General features: G+C 46.4%; 1 protein-coding gene across 3 annotated transcripts in view; it reads right to left on the reverse strand.

Moving 5' to 3' along the window:
- AUTS2 (activator of transcription and developmental regulator AUTS2) overlaps positions 1–20583 on the reverse strand; it is a 1123105-nt gene that overhangs the window by 65538 nt on the left and 1036984 nt on the right. The window lies entirely within an intron of this gene.

Here is a 20583-nt window from a genome sequence, read left to right on the forward strand (position 1 = left end):
ACAGGCCTCTCACTGTTGTGGCCTCTCCCGTTGCGGAGCAAAGGCTCCGGACGCGCAGGCTCAGCGGCCATGGCGCACGGGCCCAGCCGCTCTGCGGCATGTGGGATCTTCCCGGACCGGGGCACGAACCCGGGTCCCCTGCATCGGCAGGCGGACTCTCAACCACTGCACCACCAGGGAAGCCCTACAGATCTTTTAAGAATTTGCAAGGTATATGGTTTTCTGGTTTATTAAGGCGCTATACACAAAAAATTTAAAAAAATCAATGTAAAGAATAATGTTTCAGTAGGGATCATAATAATTTACATTTAATGGACACTCACTCCCACCATAAGGGTTCCTGAGCCCCACTTCCCTTATCATTAACGTGTCAGCTTGATAGTCAAATCTAATTAGTTAAATCCTCTTTTTAATGAAACGATTACGCCTTAAGCATCCTGCCAGTTCCATGGCTGTTGGCAACTACAAACTAATCTCTGCAAATTTAGGGGGTGGGGAGGAGAATCCTTAAATTCCAGTGGAATCTAGAGCTCCAAAAGCTCATCTGTTTAAATTGTAATTATTTATAGTGTACAAAATACAACGAACATGCCACACACAAATGCCAAGGCCCTTGTCTCTTCCTACACTTATTCTGCACATGCAAAGCAGCTACTTCCAAATACCCAAGAGAAATGGCTAACAGGACTCGTCAGTTAAAGTGGTGTAAAAGCAGACAGAAAATGGGATTTTCTTTTAATAATTAAAAAGTTATTGGGTAACAAGTTAAATGCCACTATGAGGAAATGCATAATGTAGTTTACCCTATAAGACAACCAGGCTGGGCTCTTCAAAAAGTCAATGTCATTAAAAAAATTTTAAAGGGTGTGTGTAGGGGGTAGGATGAGGGATGGAGTTCTACATTCGATTTCAAGAGGCTAAAGAGACAAATCAACCAAATGTGGGACCCTGATTGGATCTTGGATCCAAAAAAGAAAAAAATAATAAAGCCTACTACTATTTCATACACACACACACACACACACACACACACACACACACACACACACTCTGGAGGCAATCAAGGTAAGTTCAATATGAACTTTAGACAAAATTTTGGAATCACAGTTAACTTTCTTAGGTGTGATAATGGTATTGGCATTATGTAGAAAAATGCAGGAGATGAATACTGAACTAGTCTGATATCTTTTACTTTGAAATAATTTAGCAAAAAAATAAAAAAAGAAAGCAAATGTGGCAAAATGTTAAAGAACTGATGTCTTTAAATGTTAAAGAATCAATGTTAAAGAATTGATCTACATGAAGAGTATATGGGTATTCACTGTATTATTTCAAAATTTCTATAGGTCTGCAATTTTACAACATAAAAAATTTGAGGGCTTCCCTGGTGGCGCAGTGGTTGAGAGTCCGCCTGCCGATGCAGGGGACACGGGTTCGTGCCCTGGTTCGGGAAGATCCCACATGCCACGGAACGGCTGGGCCTGTGAGCCATGACTGCTGGGCCTGCGCGTCCGGAGCCTGTGCTCCGCAACGGGAGAGGCCACGACAGTGAGAGGCCCGCGTACTGCAAAAAAAAAAAAAAAAAAAATTGAAAAATTTTGGAGGAAAAATTTAAAATGAGAAAACAGGTCGTGGTTCAACAGCCTTGGAGTCAATATCTGACCATGCCCCACAAGACAAGCTGCCGACAGGAAAGCCGTGTCCGTCTCAGTGTCCACTGTCCCAGCACAACGCCTGGCACAAGGACGCACTCAGGTATCTGATCAGTGTATGCGTGGGTACATGAGTGAAATTTCTGCTCCAACACATGTCAGTCACAGTAGCCTTCGGCAGGTCATCGCTCTGAGCCCCTGCAAAGTGGTGATGACGCCAGTCTTGCGGGGCCCTTGTACCTATTAGGAGGCATATTAAGGGCCTATCAGTATGCCAGTTGGCATATTCTTGGGACTTAGCAAATGGTACTATCATTGTTATTCTTAGATAAGTCCATGTTTCAAAATTCCATGATACTGAAAGTTCTAAGAGGTTTTAGTTTTCAACTAACATTGCCCAGATTTACAGATGTAATGAGGTTTGAGAGGTCCCTCGTACTTTCATGTTACCTCAAAAATACTCTGCTGGTCTCTCTTGTTAAAGACTCTCATTTTACGGGGCACGAACTGTTGCTTCACGTTGTCAGGACAGAGATCATCTCTTCTATCCGGAGAAATGCGAGTGGGAACTGATCTCCCTATAGAGTTGGAAAGCTCTTCACAGCACGCTTTTCTCAGCAAAGTAGAGCGATGAGCTGTGTTACCTAAAGGTGCTGGGTTGGAAACGACTTTAAAGGGAATTCCTCAGCTACCAAAAGCCCTACAGCAATTCTAAGATGGTTAACAGATTTGGGCTGGTGAGAAATAGGGAGAGAGAAGGGATTCTCTGTGGAAGAGTCTGGCAGTGAGGATAAGAACAGTACCTTTCCAGAGGGAGCCAGGGCTGAGAGAAGGGGCATGAGTGTGGGTGTGTGTGTGTATGTGTTAAAAAAACACGGACAGGGACTTCCCTGGCGGTCCAGTGGTTAAGACTGCGCTTCCACTGCAGGGGGTGCGGGTTTGATCCCTGGTTGGGGAACTAAGCTCCCACATGCTGCGCAGTGCCAAAAAATTAAAAACAAAACAAAACAAAAAAGACAACAAAGAGATCCTAGCAAATACTTTCCTCTCCACAACCCCCTGCAGAAACATGCCAGGAAGACCCTGCCTGCAGGGGAGAAGGGTAGAAAGCAGCTGTCTGGCCTAACAGCTACCTCGCCCTCCCCTGCAGGATCCCAACAGACTGACCTGGTGACTTGCGACTTTGAGACCAGCCTGCACGACTGATGCTCACACCCTGACAGTATTCCCTGAGGTAGCAGAAGCACTTCCCACCTCCTGACACACTTGAGTCTAGTGAATATTCGTGCAAACAAAATGAGTTTAGGTTTCAATAAATCCCCGTCAGCTGGTGGCATAAAAAAGAAAAGCTTCGTGTTGAACCTTGGATCTGCCTATAATCAACTCCATGGGGTCATGATTCAGATTTTGGCAGGAAAGGCTTTCCGACTGCTTTTTAAACAGGGGGAGGAAAGCAGCAAAGGCAAGAGGAAAAGGGGAAATGGGACGTGAGGCTAGAGATGGGAGAGACTGAGCTTTTTTTATGGGATAAAATTCTGACTTCCTAGCTCAGATCAAGAACTTCACAGCTTAATATCTGGTCCCCGAGCTAAGTCCCGTCCTCAGGTAGTACCATCCTAAATTACAATACCTCTAGGGATGAGAAAATAGCGAGGTAAAAAAAAGCCAGCAGGAAAAAACCAGAATTTCACTTTTGTGGGGTGTAACTGGCTTTTCCTTTTGTTTGTTTCTAAAATATGTGTTTTAGAGAATAGCACTGATAGGGTAAATCCCTACTTGCTCTAATGGAGGCCCCATTTACTATCTGAGAAGGATTAAGTATTTCTCACCTGTTTAAAAGTTTGTAGCTATGCAACCCTAAACAAATACTCAGAAGGCCATACTTCTGTTTACACCATACATTCCTTTTAATTGACAGACACTTGGAAAACTATGCTAACACCTCAGAGGACATAGGACGGCCTGACGCTGGGGGATGACATAGTTGGGAGTGAGGATAAAGCTGGATGTGTGACCCGGGGTGGCTCACTCAGCCTCTCTGTGCCTCAGTTTCCCCAGAGTCAAAATGGTGTGAACAACACTAGCTACCTCGAAAGAGGGCGGTGAGGATTCCATGAGTTAATCCACGTAAAGTGATTAGAACAAAGCCTGGCTCCTAGTGAGTCCTCAATAAATGTCAGCTACCACCACTAGTGCACGAGGGTACTTTCACAAACTATGAAAGAACTTGGATTGTCATAAATCCTGGTTTGCATGGACAGTCCAGGGTCAGGCCTGTTGTCCCAAAGTCATTATTAATAGTAGCCTGTTTCTCTTTCAAATGTGTCCTGGTCTGGACAGTAAGTTACCGGCTCACCTTAATTATCACTCAAAAGATATGCAAATGCAAGGTGTTTTACAAGAAGAGGGGATAAGAGAAAGATATCAAAAAGGGTTTGTTGGGACTTCCCTGGTGGCACAGTGGTTAAGAATCTGCCTGCCAAGGCATGGGACACCGGTACGAGCCCTGGTCTGGGAAGATCCCAGGAGCCACATGCCACGGAGCAACTAAGCCTGTGCGCCACAACTACCGAGCCTGTGCTCTACAGCCTGCGAGTCACAACTACTGAAGCCCCCGTGCCTAGAGCCCGTGCTCCGCAACAAGAGAAGCCACCGCAGTGAGAAGCCTGCGCACCGCAATGAAGAGTAGCCCCGCTCGCCCCAACCAGAGAAAGCCCGCGTGCAGCAATGAAGACCCAACGCAGCCAAAAATAAATAAATTAATTTAAAAAAAAAAGGGTTTGTTTTAAGGTCCTAAAGAAGCAGCAAGGATAGAGCTGTTGTTTGTATTTGTATTTTTGCTGTTCTTTGTCATTGTTTGTTTTTTAAACTAAGGATACTTTTAAGAGACGAAAGGAAATAAATAGCCAGTAGAAAAGGAGAGGCTGCCGGGGGGGGTAAAGAAGGGGGTGAGCTCGGATGAAAAGCCCAACTGTGGAGGCCTGCGGGAAAGAAGGCCAGAGCCCGGCTCCATCTCAGTCACCCGGAGAGTAAAGAGTAAGTGATGGTCATGAGGCCTTGAAAATGACTGCGTTTGAGCTCTCTGTAGCATTTTTTAAAAAAAGAATAGAAGTGGCTTCACAGTGATACTCTGCCCAAGAAGGCATCACTGCCCATGAGGCCGACTGACACATAGAGTCAAGGACCAGCACCCGGTGGGAGTGGTTGGGAAGGGTCTGAGGATCTTCAAGATTGAAAGTTCCACAGAAAATGGATGAATAGCAGGGATTTCTCCCCCTTTTTCTTTCTTTTACTTATTTTTAAAATTAATTTTTATTGGAGAATAGTTGCTTTACAATGTTGTGTTAGTTCCTGCTGTCCAGCAAATTGAATCAGTTATATGTATACACATATCCCCTCTTTTTTAGATTTCCTTCCCATTTAGGTCACCACAGAGCGCCGAGAAGAGTTCCTTCCCTGTGCTACAGAGGACGTTCTCATTAGTTAGATTTCTTGTACTTCTGCCACCAGAAACTCAAGGTTGGGCTATGGGTTTATAAAGGACCAGCCAACAAGCAGCGCTCTCTCTCAGGGAAACGCATGTCCTCTCCCTGACACGTGCAAATACACACCCCACCTAAGAGTGCTTTACAACATAAAGTGACAGGTTCTAGACAGTCAAAAAGAGACAGGACAGTTTTAATAACTTCGCTAAGATTTCCAGTCCTCTCTGCTGTCCCATCACTTGAAATTCCTTTACAGCTTTACCTGTTTACTTTTTTTTTTTAATAAATTTATTTTCTTTTTATTTTTGGCTGCATTGGGTCTTCGTTGCTGCGCACAGGCTTTCTCTAGTTGCGGCGAGCGGGGGCTACTCTTCGTTGTGGTGCGCGGGCTTCTCATCGCAGTGGCTTCTCTTGTTGCAGAGCACGGGCTCTAGGTGCGTGGGCTCAGTAGTTGTGGCTCGTGGGCTCTAGAGCGCAGGCTCGGTAGTTGTGGCGCATGGGCTTAGTTGCTCCACGGCATGTGGGATCTTCCCGGACCAGGGCTTGAACCCGTGTCCCCTGCACTGGCAGGCAGATTCTTAACCACTGTGCCACCAGGGAAGCCCACCCGTTTACTTTTGATTAGGCGTCACTAAAACGTTCTAATCCTTTAACTATATCAAGATGAGCTGTGTGCGAGGCTGAGGAAAATGCCACACTAAGTCTTCCATAACATCACGTGGCTGATAGATGTGACACAGGCTGTAAGGAAGGTGCTCCCCACTTCTGCTGTGTTCACTGTCTCCCTCAAGGTTCCCAGGCTAGAAATGTAGAACCAGTATTTCTTCCCAAACAGACTACAGACAGTTCAAGAAATGTGTTGTCAACGAGGTATTTTTTAATTTACCAAACCAAAGGCTGGGCGGGCACAGTGGGAGGAGCAGATCAGGAGGTCGGGAAGCTGCGACAGAAGAACTGGCTCTGTCCCTTACAGTCACAGGGCAGTGTTCTCACCTGTGAAACACCTACGTGGCTGGGCTACCGTATGAAGTAAACCCATGAGCACATGGAGATCCCAGGCATGCTGTCGGCACTCAGTACACGTGGGCAGCCTCCTGTTCCTCTCCTGGTAAATACCTGCTTGGGATCCTCAGATTATCTAATAAGGCCAAATGGGCTGATTAGATCAGGTGAGATTCAGACTTTATTTTCTTTCATCAACTCAGACTCTCTGGCTATCACCTAAATCCCAAGGTCTGAAATAGTTTTTAGGATGTTGCATTTTAATTTGCTGAGGTTCACCATCAGAAATTGAGCCCCTACTGTATACAAAGCACCTGCTGGTTGCCGTGGAGGTGGGGGTGGGAGTTCAAAGAGGGGAAGAGAGCTGCATCTGAGTTCCAGTAAGAAAGGCAGGATGGGCCAAGTGTTCAAATCTTGGGAAGGTGGAGTGCCTCCCAAGGATGGAGAAGCGCTGGAGGGTGTGGCATCTGAGCAGAGCTGTGACAGACAGGTAAGGCTTTAAATTTATACACACACATGTGTGTGTAAACTCATTGGATGCTTTCGGGTAGCATTCTAATTTTTAGACCTTTTGTCTCTTCCACTGATAAGCACAAACCATGTGAGAATTTAATTCAGTGAATTAAAAACATGGGTTAGATCTACCGTAAGAAAAACACAAACAGAGAAGGGTACAGGTGTGTTAGTAAAACTCCTGATTGGGCAGAAAAACTCCTTCTTGCTCTGATAACTTGCAACTAAAAGAAAGAATTAAGCATTGATTTTGCTTTTTCTTTGATTATATTTGAGGGTAACCAAAGAACTCTAGATGATGAAGGAAAGCAAACTGTACAGAAGAATTTCAGCCAATAAATGTGGAGGATGGTGGAAAAGCCACCCTTTTACCGCTTCTAAGGAAATGCTGGATCAGGCGAGGATTGGCAATGCATGAAACCGTTAGATGAAAGGCTGATGGGGAACCTGACAAGGCAGGTAGGTATCAGGCTGCCACAACCTGCACTTCCTGAACGATCCTGGCGTCACTAATACTCGGTCATCCACACACTGTCGAGTACCTGGCTGTGAGGCGACGTGAAGCTTACTGCGATGCCTACAGAGTTCATTTGCCAAAACGTCTAACCTGAATCTAGTCAAAGCTCTAGTCAAAGGGTTAACTTCCACTTACAGCAAAGATGAGGGACCGAGGAATAAAGTAAATGACACCACAAGGGCTTCCAGAATGTGGGACAGTTAACGAAGGGCTTCCAGAACGTGGGATGGTTAATGAACAGCTGACCTGGTTTCTGCAACAAGTCACTGACTTGAAGTGAATTGGAGGCTGGGGAGAGGGTGGATGGCTCTCGATTAGGACAAGTAATACTCGACCCTGGTTTGTATCCTGATGGAACAGGTCGGGTAAAATGACACTTGGGAGACAATCAGGGAGATGGGATTATAGCGGGGTATTGGGTGACACTGAGGAATTATCATTTGTTACTGTGATAACGGGATGTGTTGACGTAAAAAAAAATTTTAAACAGATGTGCGCTGAAGTATGTAGGGATGAAATGACACGATGCCTGACATGTGCTTTAAAATATCCTATCACCTAAAAACGATCATGGCAAAATACTGATAAATATGAATCTGGATAATGGGTACGTGGGGGGGGGAGGTCATTTTAATGTTTTTTACGTTTAAGTAAGTTTGACAATGTCAATTTTTTTAAAAGCGCCTGATGTGGACCCGTGGTGACACTGAATTCACTTTCATATGTACATTTCATTTCCCATGTAAAGACACTGGATTTTGAACTGACACTCAGATGTTCACTGAATGAGTGGAAAAGGCATTTAAAAGAGTTTTCCTGTAGAAAGCCTTCACACACGTGAATCCCAAAGTGTGCTCCAGGTACCAGAAGCATTGGTATCACCTGATTACTTGTCAGAAATGCAAGAACCCTCATTGAGTTCCTGAGCCTCACCCAAGACCCACTGCATCAGAAACTCTGTGCTGGGACCCAGCAAGGTGTATCTTAAGCCCTCCGGGTAATTCTGATGCAGGCCCCAGTCTGAGAGCCGCTACTTCAACACATTGAGTCTTGGGAGATGCCCCTTCTTGAAGGACACCTAAAAAAGCCTTAATATTTAGGTACTACATTTTGGGGGAAAACCCAGCTTAGAGATAATTTTATAGACTTAAAACATTATAATATTTTGCATGGATGGGAAAAAATATTTCAAACACTGCTGTATGTCATTCCACATTCCCGGCTATTGAAATTTAAAAAAGAATGTACGCGGCACTTTGTTTACAAAATAGTTACTGTTCATCACGGCACGTTTGTGCAGGACGTGGGTGTTTTGTGTTGTGATGACCCTTCCTACAGATGGCCAGCAGGCGTCTGTCAACCGGGAACTAGATGGGACAGTTTGTCTTTGAGAAGCAGTTGAGCGAGGTAGCTCAGCTGGCTACGGTGTAACACTGGCCCAAGGTCAGGGTTCCAAACCCCACTTAGATCAGACAGCTTCACTTCATAATGTAGCCCTGACTATAGGCCTAGCATCTATATGGTACCACATGCGGGAGGAGCCCTGTCCACCAGGCTAGAGAGAGGGGGAGGATTGCAGATCCAGGGCGAGGAGGACAGCTGAGTCCAACGGTAGGACCACAGAGTTACTTTCAACAGATCCAGTGCATCTGGCATCACAAATAAATAAATACAAAGGCTGTCCCACAATGAACAGGCTTATCAACAGGAGTATGGATTTCACCCAGGGATTCGCGGGTCATCTGAGCATTTACAGAAATCTCACTGCCAACTGTGCTTCCCTGATCTTGTCCGGTGGTCATCTACGTCAGAAGCACCCGGAAGGCTTGGTCAAAATGGACTCCTGGGCCACAGCCCTGGAGTTTCTGATTCTGTAGGAGATTCTGCACGTTTAACAGCTACTCAGGGGATGATGATATTGCTGGTCCAGGGACCACACTTGGAGAATTGCTTTCTAGACTTGATCCTGCACCTGAATTCCACTGGATTCATTCCTTTTAATGGCGAGTTAGTTCCTTATCATCAGAGACTTTGCCGTCCTCACAGTCTATAAAACTAAGTATTGGGCTCGGAAAACCAACCTGTGACACTTCAAGAAGAGGTGGGCGTAGACTTGAAATGCAGAAGGTCTTTAAGCACGTCGGGCTGGGCCAGTGGCAGCATGGCCTCGGTCCTATCCTCAAAAGCCGACACTATTCCTGCAGCCCTTTCTCAGATGGATTCTACAGAACAACAGAGAAGACCTGGGGGCATGTGTGCACGCGTGCGTGCGTGTTCCCAGGCCAGCTTCTGCCACACAGGCAAACGGTCCCCAGCACTTGAGACTCCTCTCTCCCCAGTCCAGCCCTACCTGCCTGCAACCCTCCCTGTGCTAGGATGTCAGCCGTTCACCTGTATGGAAATGACAGCTGCTTGTCACGGTCTATATGAGAGGCCTCTCTTGCCGCGGTAACTAGCGCGCCATTTCCAAAGCTGTCATTCTCTGGTGTCAGCACAACCCACTGTTCAAAGATGTGCTGTGACATGAACCAGGCAGCGCCGTGACTGTTACTGTCATGGACTCCTCTGTGCTCCGACACCCATGGCAGCTGCTCGGAGCCCAGGGTTTGTTTCACCCAATTATTTGTTTGTCACTTGGAAGCCCAAGATGTCGAGCAGGTATTGGGGAGGTATTTTTGGCCTGATGCACCGGCAGGAAGCATAATGAGGCCCTCAGGTGAAGGTCTATTTTGTCAGTTAGGTGGTAGGATGATGTGCAGCTGAGAAGCCGGAGTAGCAATTAGGATATTTGAATAAGATAAGACACCTGGCAGGATGCTGCGAAGGCTCAGAAAGTCCGCCTTAACTTTTAAAATGCTAAAAAAAAAAAAAACCTGGTAGTAGGCAGTTTTCGAGTTTGTCCTGGAGGAATAGGGGAGGAGGAGACAGGAGAGCTCCTTCCTCCACCCAGAGGCCCTCAGAAGGAAAGGGCTGAAACCAGGCACCAGCCTGACCCAAAGGTGTGTTCTGGGCGGGTGAGGCTCTGGCCAAACAGGGGTCCTGGGTCATTTGGGCAAATACCAGTTGCTCCCGGGAGGCGAGGCCAAAGTGGAAATGGAGCGCCATCTTCTAATCAGTTCTCCCCAGGTTTCCCGTGTAAGTCAGGGCTTTGCACTTCCCACGGGAGCAGAAATCAAATCGATGTGACGTCTAACGTCTCGGCAAAAGGCCATTGAACAGGGCAACGTGGCCCCTACAGCCAAGTGCAACAACCAAACCCACATCATTTAGTTTGATTAGATATTCGACCGAAGCCCACAGCAGCAGCGCCCCTGCTTCTAATCCAGGAGGCGGTGTCTCAGACTCTCAGTGTCTCGTCAGCGACGTTCCTCCTTTCCACAGCCGTCAGTCTCGGAAAATAAGGGCAATGGTCCAGACACACCTACTTCTCCTAAGCAACAGGCGATGGATCTGTTACCCATAAAATGAACACAGCTCCTCCTCTGAATGCACTCACAGCTTTAGTCTGTGCCGGCTCCCGGGCAATGGCAAGACACTGAAAGTACCGTTTCTTTACTCTGAAACAAACCTTTCCCCAACAGACACGAGAAGCCTGTGAAGAAAGCTAAACTCCAGCAAACGGCAAATGCGTATTGGGAGAAAAAGTTGATATTATCACCACCTCGTAGCAAATGAACAGTAGGAAGGAAGATTGCTTCAGTCAAGGAGGCCTAGATTAACTTTTGAAGAAGCAGAGCTCTGATGAATTGCTTGGTGCAGACTCTGCTGACAGCTGAGAACAGATGGCGAGGTGGTGACATTCTCTTGAGGATAGAGAATGGTCCACCCAAGCCTCGTTTCAATTCACAGTTGGTAAAATGAGTCACTCTCTAGAAAAAGAGGCCTCTTGCCAGCTTGCCTCCGGGCTCTCCAAGGCTGGGCCTTGCTCTGCTATGAAGCCCGCAGCCCTACCCTCTTCTAACCTGTAGCAATCCCCAGCCTTGGAACCGGTCAGTCATTCAAGTCAAGTACAAAGGAACCGGCAGCTAGGTTCTCTATACTCTGGGCTTTTATAAACATTTACTAAGCAGATAAAACACCTCTTTTAACACCACTCCAAACACAAACCGGCAGGAGGACTCCGTATTGTTATTCTAATTCTGGAGGGAGGTTAATACCTAACAGCTGGTATTCAAACGGTAGCCTCTCACTCCCTCCCCTCCCGCTCCCCCCACCCCCAGGCTCCCCACCTTCCTGCCTCTCAGATGCTTCCAACAGAGATGGAATCTCCAGGAGCGAAGAGAGGTTTCTGCTTCCCTATTCTCGCCCATAGTTCAGGACTGAAGTCATGACACGCCTGCCAAATGCAAGTGTCCACAGTCTCATTCACAGCTCTCTGGGAAATACATGCCCTCTGCACAAGCTTCAGGCTCTAGAAGGACCTAGAACATTCCAAAGCAAACTCTGGCCTTTAGACCAGGATGGGATCTTGGAGTCTACCCAACTTTCTCAAGTTAACGAGAAAACCCAGTCTGATAGAGTGATTTGCTCGTGGTTACAAGCAGCCCAGCTCAGACTTGAGCCTGGATCTTCTATAACTAAAAGCTGTGGTACATCCTGCCACCTCCGCGCAGTATGCCAACCTGGCAAACGTTTAAGCAACAAAATCTAACTGAGGAAACGTGAAATCAAGAGGCCCTATTGATAGGCTATACACAGACCTTTACAATTCTCCCCCAAATCTTTTCAATAGCTTAACTAAGTTAACAACAAAGATAGCATCAATTTTTACAATGGCAAGTTCTAAGGGGCAGGTTTTAGTCTCACTGTGAGCACAAGCTGGAACATCTGTGCCCACAGAACCCCTCTCGGAAAGGGTGACATCGTCTGCAGTCTGATGGCTGGTCTGTTTCTGGTTTGCTGACCCGTCAGGGCTCACCTTGGATCAGTTTTTCCCTCCTAAAAAGGTCTTAAGGCTTCTTTCGCATTACACCACTTAAAAAGTCTCTTTTCGAATCTTAAAATATATTAGGCTCTTATGCTTCTGGTCATTATGTTTAATGCGATCTGTTCACTGCTGTATCTCCTGTGCCTTTTATGGAATCAGCGCTCAATAATAATTTATTTTAGATTTTTTTTGAGATGGACCATTTTTAAAGTCTTTACAGAATTTGTTACAATATTGCTTCTGTTTTATGTTTTGGTTTTCTGTCTGTGAGGCATGTGGGGTCTTAGCTCCCCGATCAGGGATCAGACCCACACCCCCTGCACTGGAAAGCAAAGTCTTAACAACTGGACTGCCAGGGAACTCCCTCAGTAATAATTGCTGAACAAAAGAATTCATTTCAATATGGCTTCCGCTTTCTGCCAACTGAAGGAAGAAACGGAATGAACCCTGATGTCATTCACTTCATAAATGACAAATCCGACCTCAGAGGAAGACTCCTTGTCAAACCCAAGTCTATGGATGAAGTTCATGGATAAAGAAGCCTTCAGAGATCAGCCCAAGGACGGTCAGCAGAGGACGGTCCACACTTGGAAAAATCAAAAACTGGTATAAAACGAAAGGAATTACATGGCTGGGCTTTTGGTGAGAGGAGCTTTGCTATGGAAAAGCCTTCCCCGGCTGTAAACAGATAATGAGAAAATGATGTAATCCTGGCTAAAATTAGGTTTCAGTGTTACTCTTCTGAGAGATGTGAAAGGTGATAGATAAGAGGGGGAAATGTTTTCCAAGTGGGTTTTAAAGGCATCGCAATCTAACCGCCTCCCACATCAGCCTATTAACACCGCACACTTGAGACACTTCCCTCTCCAAAAGGACTCTTAGAAAAAGCAATGATGTGCTCTCCACCTCCTCCTCTATAAGACAAGGTTTACGAGGGTCAGAAAAGATTTGAGCACCCACAGAACATTACTCCTTACTTAACTGGCGCCTCTCCCACCTCGGCATGGACTGGCCTCATGCTTACATCATCGGTTGCTAGGGAAATGCCCCTGCTGGAAAATCCTAAATCACTTCTAATAAAATCTGGCTGAAGAGTAACAATCGGTCCACTTACAGGCACAAGAATGGGCGTGGAGAGTGGAAGTATGGAAACGTGTCCTAGTAGAAGGGAAGGAAATCAGAGCTGTCTAAAGTTGAGCGTCACTGCAATGCGGTCACCATGATGCTTCTGGCAGCACCTGTTCAGATCACGGGGCGGGGGGGGGGGGCATCCTGGAATGCCAGGAAGACCTGGATGAGACCCCCACTGTCAAGAGAATGTTCCTACTAACTTCCAGGGAACACAGAATACTTTGGAACGGCATGGTGGAGAAAGTCCTAGGGACTTGTTCCGGCCAATGAGATGGCTGGAAATGCCCAACACCACAACCAAGCTGAAACTTGAAAGAGGTGTTCTATGATTCTGTCTCTACTCTTTTCCTTTTACTAAGATAACCATGATGAGGGCTGCTTCTCTAGCCTGGGTCCCAGAATAAAAACAAGGAGAACCACAGCTGGTCCGCAGCTGACACCTGATACGAGACCTTTGTTGCTGTAAGCTCTGCAGCACAATGTGACAAAGCAGATGAACAGAGGTCCTATTGAGTGATACAGAAGGGCAAAGACATCTCTCCAGGACAGCCATGCCAGTGTGCTGGGTGCTGAACACTGGCAAAAGATTTATAAGAGGGACTTCCCTGGTGGCGCACTGGTTAAGAATCCGCCTGCCAATGCAGGGGACACAGGTTTGAGCCCTGGTCTGGGAAGATCCCGCGTGCCGCGGAGCAACTAAGCCCGTGCGCCACAGCTACTGTGCCTGTTTTCTAGGGTCCGCGAGCCACAACTACTGAGCCCGCGTGCCACAACTACTGAAGCCCGCGTGCCTAGGGCCCGTGCTCCGCAACAAGAGAAGCTACTGCGATGAGAAGCCTGCGCACCGCAACGAAGAGTAGCCCCCCCGCTCGCTGCAACTAGAGAAAGCCCGCGCACAGCAACGAAGACCCAACGCGACCAAAAATAAATAAATTAAAAAAAAAGATTTATAAGAGAAAAGCACGTGGAACACGGCAGCTCTTCTTCCTAAGCTATTCTAATCAACACAATATCAAATTTTATTTATTTATTTCTTGGCCGTGTGGCTTGTGGGATCTCAGTTCCCCGGCCAGGTATTGAACCTGGGCCACGGCAGTGAAAGCCCAGAATCCTAACCCCTAGGCCACCAGGGAACTCCCAATATTAAATTTTCAATTCCTGGATTCAGTTAACGCTGAGAGGTTTGCTCAAATGTAGAATTCTGCACGTCACACACACAGCGACCTGACAGAGCACCCCACTAAGGACTGGCCCCTTCCACTCCTACCCACAGGCTTCGGGAATTGGTGAGAAAGCATTTCTAGGAGGGGAACCAGAGGCACAGCCACTTATGGACAGCTTTCCACTCGGAGGTAAAATGAACCTCCAAATACCAAGTGATGGGCCACCTTACATAAGCAGGCTTTAGAATGCACTTTCCCAGCAAGTCCAGACACCCAGGCAATTGATGGAAGTCAAGTCTGTGGGTGGGCTGGGGGAGTGGGATAGAATATCTGAATTCGGGCCCAGGATCTCTTTGGTGAATTCACGAAGTGGGTCCTCAATTGAGAGCCACTTCTACTTTCTTCAAGCACAGACTGGGGAAGTAGGTAAAAGATTTTGAAGGCTGCCCCAGGCTAAATCAAAGACAGCTGAGCAAAAAGTTCAGGCACCATGAAATTAATAAAATCCCTGTTGGGCCCGCTCCGCCATAGGTTCAAGAATAAACTGGTAAAAATTCGAAATGCACGGAGATTACTTGAGTGGGAATCCATCATTCTTCCACTGAAAAATTTTGACATTTCCCTATACAGCATATTCACTGGATTCATAATTCACCAAAGTTGCTTCCTGAGACTGAGCATTGCTGGACTTTCTGAGTAATTGAGACAAATTTTGTTAAATAAATTCCAGGCAAGTGCATATTTGACTTACGCACAGGAAAGGAAAGAATTCTTATGTAAGCTGCAACACAATAGAGTTTTATCTTATCTGAGGAACTTACTGTCGCTCGCCTGTGTGTGTTTTACTGCCAAAATAAAATAAATTGAGTCAGCTCACACATGATAACATGCTCTTTCCTAACTCATACTAATTGCCTGGCTAATTGATGTTTGTTGAACTTTCTCCATTTCATTGAGTGATTAGGTACAAAGCTAACAGTTGACATCTGTAGGCGCTTAACTGGCGTCTGTAATTACTGTTAATGTTAAATAATTGTTAGTTAATTGGAGCGGTAACTGAGTGAATGGAATCCAGATTGTGAAGCAAAAAGAAACCTAGTTAAATAAACATACATTTTCAGAGAAAACAACTTTTTTGTGCAGTTGTCAGAAACCAGAAATAATCCAGAGGCCATGGGATAGCCACCAGCTTCCTCCATGCAGGAAACTCTCCAGGCCTGAGGCTGACCCCACGCACTTGAAGGTTGTTACCAGTGAGGAGGCCCTTTGTCATTTAACGGTTCTCATTAAAGACTCTCCAGAACTGATCTGATATTTTTTTGTGCCAAATGTCTACTATGAATGTAGATTACTTTCTGAGACAGCGAATTTGACATCATTGCCTCTACGAAGCACTAAATATGAACAGAATGAAATGTGACGCTGATCAACATTCAAGCTTCTTTGCTAATATTGCCAAGTATGGAGAAAAGCCTTTCCAAGAACAGCAGCAATCAATCAATCAATCAATAAAGTAAGGGAAGAGCTTTTTGGTGGGCTCAAAACTAAACAGCGGCATGTGATCATCCGACTAAAAGAACGTTACCCTGTAGCCTGCTCCAGCTCACAGGGGCGCTCAGGACCAGGAGATCTGGCCTACTTTTATCTGGAAAAGTGGCATCGCTGTCAGAGTTCTACTCCAAAGACACCATCAAGATCAATTCAAATGCTCGGAATATCTTCCACCCCTTGAGCTAAAATTCCAGTAAGGGGATGCAACATTTACCCAGGATTCCCCACCATACTCACGAACAAGGTCAGGGAAAGACCAGGTAGCAGTTGATGGAAAAATATCTAGGGGGAAACACTTTCTGACCACATGGAATCTTTTTAGACCCTTCCGGTGGTTTCACACTAAGAATACAAGGTTTCTGTTTCCAAGAATTCTCAAGGAATAATTCTATACAACAAATTCTGTATGTAAGAGTCTGGCTCCTACAGGAAGGTCCATTTCCATAACAAAAGGAGCTGATTACGTGTTCTCTGCAGTGTGGAGTGGGAGGGAAAACCCAACCACTCACAACTCCTTTGTCTTCAATCAAGCACCAATTACCCTTCAATAGTATTTCCCCTGGATCAGACATCTCTATCCTCCAAAGACCCAAGAAAACGCTCTGAAACTACAAAAAGGATCCAGAGAAGGAAAAATGAAGAATGAGTGACAGGCCAACTTTCCCTTATGTAGGATTTAAGACAGTACAAAAATGGGACTAATTTGTAGAGGCTAAAATGGGCTCAGTTTACTCCTCTGCACGTGGGGAATAAGCTTTATGTCATGTTCTCCTTACAATGAAACCCAAGACACTACAAGGAATTGTAAAATGGTCTCCATATTTTTATTATAATTGGGATTTTAAACTCTATATCTTTTTTTTTTTTTAAAGAAAGCTATCCCACACTCAATTGCATTGTTTTCACTCACATAGAAAGCACAGAATTGTTTTAGGGGAGGGGCCTTGGTGGTAACATAACTCTTACCTTTACTTGTCACCAAACCAAGGAATTCCCCCTTTATGTCTAAACCTGATGAATGAAGTGAGATCATCTCCATGAAAGATTTTATTACGTACTCAGTTACTGAACCTCAACCCACCAAGCAGCATCTTTTCTCACTTCATCTCAAATCTCAACCGATTTTTTAGCCAGGTTTTCCTTCTATGCTGGTGATAAAACCATACTGTCAAAGATACCCAAAGGCCCCACTAATTCTAAAGGCTCCAACCTCATCTGTGTCCCAAGGAAACCCTCAGCACAAAATCGGCCCCAAGAAGAGGCCTGTGTGGCCACTAGTCGGTCTGGTGGGGCCTGGGAAAGGAAAACCAGCCCTGGTCAGAGAGAGCTCAAGGTGGCCCCAGTGTTCCGTCTGGCACTCATCATGGTGAGTGAGTGTCCACCAGCGTCCCCACGGCTGACCTGGGGGAGGGGAGGTGGGGTCCCACCCCGGAGGGTGGGTGGCTGCCCCTTTGCTGTATACGTTTCAGTAGATGGGGGTGCTCACGGCAGAAGGGAGCACAAAGCAGGGGCCTCATCCCTACCTGGGTCATTCCCCAGCCCAGCTATCTGGAAACGCGCAGCTCTCTCTCAGTTAGCTCAGGGCACCTCTCCCCAGGAGGGCCGGCATTACCACAGGACGAAGATGACGGCCAGAGAAGGGGTGAGAGTGATGGGGTGAAGTACACCACCTGGCTCCTCTCATCTCTAACTTGCCTTAGCTGCAGGACAGATCCTGGAAAAGAGGCAATTCAGGGCCTTTGCTCTACCCCTAAACTAGACCGTGGGCCTACACCAGGGCTGGCAGGATAGTCATGTCTGCTAAGTACTCATTTTCTGCATTTCTGCCTATGTATGGGCAAAACCCCTGAGAAGTAGGACCTAGAGTAGGTAAAGAAGGGTAATAAATACTGGCTGGACACACTGAATTGACTGACAAGTTAGTTCCTTTTAAGGATAAACAGTCTAGAATTTGGGGTACAAATCCTACTGCTCCTACAGCAGTTCAACCAACTAAATATGGACAAGAACTTAGTCTCTCTCTGTGTGTCTCTGTCTCACTGGGAAAATTAATTTTTTCTTTGGCAGATGGTTGAGTCACAAAGACAGAAGGATTCATAAAATTCACATGAACATCCTGTAAACATTTAAACACATAAAGATTAAATAAGGCAACCAGGACCTTGATTAAAGTTAAACTATTTTTTTCTGTCTCCAACCCTAAGCCCTGCAACTTGGAGGTTCATCTCCCCGCCCCTCTGGACAAGCTCAGTTCTCACTGGGCATGTCCTGTGTACATGCAAGCACGCACCGTTTGATTAATTTGTTTCAAAGTGGGAAATAAAAGGCGTCAGAAGGAAACAACGATTGGGAACACCTAAACACAAAAATCTTGCTGGTCCTCTGTTAAATTGGACAGACTCTACAACACCGAGAGAGTCAAAATAAAACCAAACAGGCAGAAGGGACACACAATGTGTTCACGGCACCTACCCTGCTTCAGCCCCTCCGCCCCTCCCCAGCTAACTGTTTTATCCCCACCAGAGACGTCGGCCCAGGACCAGGTTTTGCTATGATTGAAAATTCTGACCTAAAGAGGCGAAACGACTTACTCCAGCTCACCAACAGACTGATGGGACCTGAGCCACGGCCCCTGCTGCTTCAGCCACAGCCCCATCCCCCAACCGCCCAGCCCAGACATCAAAGCTGTGCACCCCACGCCCAGCCGGCCGGCCCCACCACAATCAGCTTGTGAGATTAGCACTGCCCTCCCACAGTGAAATTTTATGGACCGAATCCGCCTGCCACCGGGCTCCGCAAGCGTAATCTCGCCAGCGGCTGAAAGCCACACTTCTGGAAGGCCAGAGCCCGGTGGGGCTGCTGAGAGCGAGAGGTGATGTGTAGCTTTAAACATCCAGAGGAGAAGGAATACACGTGTCAGCTTCCCTGCACTCGTCAGACTGTTCAATAAACCGAGGCTTTGAAGATCTTCCCAGTGGTGTTTGTTACCTGGTATAAATTTGCCCTTTCTTGCATTGCTTTTTATTTGCTCTTGGCTAAGAATACTGGACAGAGACGGGAGACCTGACTTGCAGGGGGGGGCACGCTGCTTTGCAGGAGAACTTGAACTTGATGTGCAGGAAGCTGACAGTTCCTTGAAGGCCTTGTCAACCATCCATCCAGTAAACACTGCCACTACCCAGAGTAAAAACAGACCCAAACCCACATGCACATAGCAAGACTCTGCACCTGTCTTGAAGCAATTATTGACATTATCACTATACAATGAATCTCTTTTTGAACTTGTTTTCCTGATACTTAGCAGTTTGAATACTAATCCCCTTAACAAAACTGCCCCCATGCTTCCCCCCCTCCCCGCCCCCCCCCTTAATCTCTTTCTCTCCAGGGGGAGGGCGGGTGCTGGATACCAGTCCATCTACTTTGCAGCACCTGGATTTGCATTGATTCTGGCTCTTGTCATTCATGTTACCAACAGGAATTAGCATAAGGCATTAAGGGGAAACTCTGGAGGAGAAAAGAAAGGCCATTCTGATGGAAATAAGGGGCAAAGGAATAATCTGCTATCAACTAAAATGCTTATTTGTGTGTGGTTTCCCAAGCAAAGCTTAGCAAAAAGCCTATGTTGATTTTAGTGTACACAAAGAAACCTTAATCCTTTCAAGGCAACTAAATCACCCCCAGAAAAGCAGCTCAGAAGAAAGGCACCCTGTCAGGACGACTGTTCACAACCGAAGAGATGCCACAAATCACACTCTGTAAGTAAACAAAAATAAGAACGTGGGAGACATCTGATTGGAAAAGGGAGAGGGGCCGGGGGAGCAGGAGGGAAGAGGCAGAGGGACGGGGATGTTGCCTGTCATCGATCACTCCTCCTCGGCCCTGAAGGGGAGCCTTTCAGCCCCGTGAGGGCAGCGGGGCCTGAGTGCAGGTCCCAGAGCCAACTCTCCTGCCAGGCCTGATCCCAGAGAGGGGAAACACATTCCACAACTTTACAGCAAGTTAGCAAAAGAGAGACACGGTCATGTGGGCTGGAGGGCCTGGGGAGGGGGTGGGGCAGGGTGTCACTGAAACACAGAGGACCTCCTTTTGGTGAACTGTCCGGCCTCGGGCTCCACCTCCTCCTGTCAGTCAGGGACACACGACCATCTACCCAACCTCTTCCCTCGTCAAAATGATCAATAAGCAATGACGTATCTTTCCATTTGAGCCCTGTACGCTGTGAACTGCAGTGTATCTTCTTTTATTGGGCTTTAGCATGATGGACAACAAATTGATACAAGCTTTCAGTCCATCAAAATATATGATGAAACATAAAACTGGAATACCCCATTGTGCAATAAAAAAAGATAAAATTCAATAGGACAATAATTCTGGGAGTGACAGCAATCACATAAGCATGTACACCTAGAGGGAAGCCTAAACATAATGTACTATTTGAAGCCTGCAGTTGGTTCCAATTCTAAAATAATCTGGGAGCTCAGAATAACTGCACTTGGAAACATGTGTGACCAACCAGCTAGCAAAAATGCTAGCCAAGGCAACTACAGAATGCCAGGGTGGTTTCGTATTTCACTTCATGAAGGCCCAACCCTGTTCAAGCTACCAAGTATCTTCCGTGTAACACAGAACGAGACCACGACAG

This window comes from Lagenorhynchus albirostris, chromosome 15 (genome assembly GCF_949774975.1).
Source record: "Lagenorhynchus albirostris chromosome 15, mLagAlb1.1, whole genome shotgun sequence".
Classification (NCBI taxonomy): Eukaryota; Metazoa; Chordata; class Mammalia; order Artiodactyla; family Delphinidae; genus Lagenorhynchus; species Lagenorhynchus albirostris.